General features: G+C 42.0%; 1 long non-coding RNA gene across 1 annotated transcript; it reads left to right on the top strand.

Moving 5' to 3' along the window:
- Window positions 1-351: 351 nt before the first annotated feature.
- On the top strand, window positions 352-4,191 carry LOC118310066. Its single transcript, XR_004793699.2, has 3 exons — window positions 352-1,127; window positions 2,506-2,575; window positions 2,745-4,191. It is a non-coding gene; the product is annotated as an uncharacterized LOC118310066 (long non-coding RNA).
- The last annotated feature ends 1,203 nt before the right edge of the window (window positions 4,192-5,394 follow it).

Consider the following 5,394-nt stretch of genomic DNA (forward strand, 5'->3'; position numbering starts at 1 on the left):
AACATGAATGTGAGCCCTTCATGGGCGGATTCATCTGATGTGTCTCAGGTAATTATCAACAGCTAAAAGAAAAGTATTTTAAAACAAAATAATTCAGAGGTTATTCTAAGCAGCACCCCAGTTCTTCAGAAAGTCTGAACCTTCCAAGCACAGATGGATTGTTGTTTCTGCACAGAACTGAGTCAAGCTCTGATGAGATCTGTGGGTTATTTATTACAAAGAAGAAAGAACAAAGCAGTGTCTATAATGCATCATGTATGAAACATGTACAAGTAGAAAAGTCTAACATCAAAGGCAAACATTGTGTAAGATACACAAAAAGAAATAATTCACCAATGCAAGTCAGTTCTCCAATGGCTATGTATGTGTGGCAGAAAGAAATAAAGGCTTCTTTAAGTTTTATTTGGTGTACTCGTGAAGCCCCACAGTTTATTCTCTCTCTGTCTCTTCTGGACAGAGAGAGAATCTCTCTACAGATGCTGTACCTGGAATCTGCTGGAGCTTCTCTCTCAGTTTGTGGGTCACAGCCCCCAGTGCTCCGATCACTACTGGCACCACTCTTGCCGTCACTCCCCACTTCTTTTCCAGGTCCTCGTTCAGCCCCTTGGTATTGTTGATATTTTCGTGTTGCTCCTTCCTGATGTTGCTCTCGCTCGGGATTGACACATCTATTACCAGCGCCTTCTTCCGTCGATCAACGTCATGTCTAGTTGGTTAGCCATCACCAGTTTCTCAGGCTGGATGTGGAAGTCCCTCAGGATCTTAGCTCAGTCAGATGTTCCTGTACACTATACCTGCCACTTGGTTATGGTGTCCCATGTATGTTGTTATGTGCTGGACTGTCTCAGGAGCATCTTTGCACAGCCTGCGTCTGGGGTCCTCTCTGGTGTGGTAGATCCCTGCCTTTACTGATCTCACCAAGGGCCTGCTCTTGTGCTGCCATGACTTCCAGTGGAAGGCTCGGATCAGCCAAGATGGATCCAGCTTTCCTAAAGGACCTTTCCTGATACAGGTCATGGATGTTGTTCAGTGGTGTTCGAGCAATTTTGCTGCACACTTTCACAAGGCCTTACAGGCAAATTTTCTGTCTGACAGAAAGTGGCCCGTGCCAGCAGATAAAAGAAAAGGTAAGAACAGATTCAATAAAACAGGAATATAACATTTTCATAAAAGTGGCGTCAACATTAAAACTGTGAAGCTTGCAATAAAAGTGCATAAGCTGATGTGCTTTTTTACATGGCATCAACATGGCGCTCGAAGAACAGTTTATTGTCGATGACAGTCCCGAGATATTTGTTCTGCTTAACAGGTTCAACAGCCCTGTTGTCCATCACCACAGGGGAGATCTTACTAGGATTTCCTAAAATCAATACACATCTCCTCTGTTTTTTCCACATTACTGTTCAAGAAGGATGATTCACACCAGTCAATAAAATCACTCACTACAGGACCATGTTCAGAGTCGTCTCTGCTGAGGAGGGACACAATCACAGAATCATATGAAAGAAGTCAATAAAAAGTAGACGGACAAGAGACATGGTCCACTCCAGATGTTGAAAAAAACATATTAAAAAGTGTCCCTGTCGCATCATCCACACTTGGGCCCGACCTGTAGGCAAACTGAAAGGGTCAAACTTATGCTGTACAGAATCCAAAAGTGCATCCTTCACTGACTTTTCAAAAGTTTTCATAACCAGAGAGGTGAGTGCCACTGGTCGGAAGTCATGTGCCTTTGGGGTTTTGTTCTTAGGTACAGGAACAATAATTGAGGATTAAGGTCAACATTTTTAAAAACAGACACCTCCTCATTAAAATCATGGACATTAAAACGATTATACACATTCAAATCAATTCAAAGGCCCCAGGTCGGTTGTCCTGTTTAATCAATTTTATCTTTATATGTGCATTTTGCAAGCTTTAGTTCCTTTTTCACCTGTTTTGACAGTTCCCTGTGCTCCCTCCGTTCTAAGATTCTGGTGGTGCAGATGAGACTTTTATGACCTAGAAGTTGGCTAAAAGACTGGGTCTAGGCTAGACATTCATAGGCTCTAGAAGGTTGTTATGTAAGGTCAATTCAATTCAGTTTTATTTGTACAAGCCAAATCACAACATTCATTATTTTAAGAACTATACATAGTGAGGTCTAGTGCGTACAATATTACATATAAACTCAACAGTTTCCACAATGAGCAGACAAATGACATTTATGACAGAATCGGAGTTGGTTGTGTGTGAAACATCTGCCAAGACCGGTTGGTGAGAGAAATTGTGGGTAGATCATTGTTTAAGCCCACTACACTCACAAAGTGATTGTGGCCCATGGCCATAATAGACTCATTAGTCCATTAGTCATCAGTTTCCATTTATCCAGCTTCCCTCTCAGTCCCTTCATCCTGGGTCTTCCCTGGCTTGTCAAACCACCCTCACATGAACTGGTCTACCGGTGAGGTGATTAGTGAAGGGGAGAACTGCAAGCCAATCTGTCTGACCTCTTCCCCGCCTCAGGAGTCTCCTGTCCACCGAACCACCCACCATCCAGGAACCGGAGCTAGCAGAGTTCCTCGATCTCTCCAAGGTAAGATCATCCCTCCACGCCTTATCATTTGCTGTGTTGCCTTCACCGTGCTGTGTTAGACACTTGAGGGGTTACTCTAAGAAAAAAAAATGAAGCTGCGTTAGTGTCAGTGCTGGATAAAGAAGGACAACATTGTGTCTTTACTAATTGTAACCCTTTTCCCACCCAGCACTCACAACCTTGGAAGTCAAGACCGTAAGACCTAGATATAGTTTGATTCATCGTTGGAACACTCCTTTCCTGCATTCACTTTGAATCATTCAAGTCGTGTCTACAAATCTTCCTGTCAGGCTCAACACACTCCATCAATCAAGATGTTCAGGTAGACGGTTTGTTCATGTGGGCATGCATGATTGATCCTCCCTCCACGCTTTGTGATCAGATAAAGTGTTGGCATTTGTGGTTTCCTGCTGTCCAGTGTAAGCGGACTGTGACAGCTCCTTGGGGGCTTGGTTGAAATATCCGCCTGACACCCAACAAACAAAGCCTCACTCCCCTGCCCCCAGGCCAGATATGATTATAAACAAGAGAAGAAGAGGAAGAAAACACAATATAAAGGTCAGGACTCAGCACTTCCTGCAGCTCAGAGAAGCCGTTGACCTGATTGTTTTTTTGGTTGCTTGCATGCAAATACCAGTGATCCATGCAAAGGCGGGTGTGCACGAGAGACAGAATCATTGGGTTGGTTGAAGGTATGGGGACCTAATGTGGGTACAGGGAGGTGGAGGGGAGGTGTCACAAAAAATTGTAACCTTCTCTCAGGAGGGAACGAGGATGGGTGGGTGGTAGAAATGCAACATATTGGAGGGGATCTCTTCTACTTCTACTTTTCCATCTTTTTTTTTCTCTTACTGAAACAGAGAACTGATGATGATCAAAAAAAATCATACAGTATGAACACGCCATTGGACAAACATAGAAAAAGTCTAAAATTATTAGCTCATGGTTTATTAAATAAAGAAAGGAAGAAAACAGCAGAGGTATAGCCAAGACAGAGAAGTCTGCAAACTTGCAGGTCTGGAGTAGATGCAACAAGGCAGAGGACAACAACAGCATATAGCTGATTCTTAAATATCTAAATCAATTATTTCAAGTAAACACAAAAGGCAACTCTGTTTGTACATTAGATTGTAAAACTGTCCTTAGTCAGCATTGTAGCTCTGCAAATGTTATGAATATTGACAGATCCTTTCTGTTCAATATCATCTTGCATATTAGCTGTTTAGATTATTTGGTTCAACTTGTCTGGTTGCTCCACTGCACTCTACTGATAAAGCTGTAGCAATTCTGCTGTGCCCTCAGACCATAGCAATGAAGTTAAGTAAAATGTCTTACTGTTAAGGCCATAAAACAAAAAAATAATTGCAAAAAGGAAATGAAAGAAGCTGTATAATTATTCAGTTTTCCATTAAAAGTCTGGACTGAGTGAAAAAAGTGATTTTTTTTTTTTTACTGTGCCCCAAAAGAATGTCATGTCAGGGCATATTACTGTAGGTGTGACCATTACTCCTTTGATGACAATATGTATCCAGATGTATGGGCCACAATACCATTCAGGGAGGATCCCTGTGTAACCCCCCCCAAATAAAACAATTCACTGCTATTTCATGCAATAAGATGCAATTCCTTGTGTAATCATTTAAAAGCATTTCTTACACTCAGATATTTTATAAAAGAACCATTGAACTGAAATTTATTTCTGCTTTATTTCAGAACATGTCGTTGTGTTTAATACTAGAATAGGAATGGATAGACAAAAAGACTTAAGGCTGAATGTCTAGTTAGGGAAAGAAATATGAAAAGAAAAAATAATACATTTTAAAAAGCCCCTGGTTTCACCATGCAATACTCTCAGGTGAGGGTTATGTTCCGTATGATGCTGCTGTAATTCCTCACTGTTCTACAAAGCTCACGTCATAGGCCGTATCGAACAATTCACATAGTCACTGGGTCTGGAAGGTGAAGCCAAGGTCAAACTGCCTGAAGCCTGTGTTTTCACAAATGACCAGCAGAGGGCGACTCCACTGGTTGGAAAAAGAAGTCAGTTTCTATAGAAGCTTTTAGAAAATTACCCTACTTCTCACTTTTTCTCACAACATTTTCCTGAAGAGATAAAGGGGCAGCTAGATATTTTAATCATATACACCTTTTGTCAAATTCATTTGCAAATTTCCTCCTTGCTGTGCGAGTTTGGTCGCAAGCAAACATTTGTGCTTATTTGTTTCATACGCACGATGGTTTGCCCATTCTTCCATCCACTTTCTCCGACAAACTTAATCTGAACAAACACACGCAGACAAAGACACACACGCAGGTAGACATGTGAACAAGGCAGAACGGAATGTGTGGGAAAGCCACACGTGTGCACACATGTAAAAATGAACTGTTGAAGTAAAAAAAGTTGTTTGAGCTAACTGGTGCTAAAGGGTCCAACTTCCTCATTCCCTTTCTGCTGAGCCCTGTCTTCCTTCACCCGGTCACGACACAAATAGCAACCCAGTCGTTCTGTCGCTGTGTGGACAGTAGTGATTCTCCATTCCTGTTACAATGACAGGGCGTCTGACGACAGTGACGAGGGAGGATCTCAACGCTCATTGGCTATCGTGTTGGTCACGTGTCAAATGAATATGTCGCCCAAGTTAAAATATGTTTCAACTTGAGCGCTGTATTATAGGTTATTCTGCTCTTGGTCTCTGTGAGAAGATCCAGAAGCTGCGTTTTATTCAAGAAGATACAGAAGCTGCACTTGATGAGACAATGGAGATCGTCAAAACTAAGAAGCGGGCAAAGAGACGCAGAGAGGAAGAGAAAGACAGCGA

This window comes from Scophthalmus maximus, chromosome 6 (assembly GCF_022379125.1).
Source record: "Scophthalmus maximus strain ysfricsl-2021 chromosome 6, ASM2237912v1, whole genome shotgun sequence".
Classification (NCBI taxonomy): Eukaryota; Metazoa; Chordata; class Actinopteri; order Pleuronectiformes; family Scophthalmidae; genus Scophthalmus; species Scophthalmus maximus.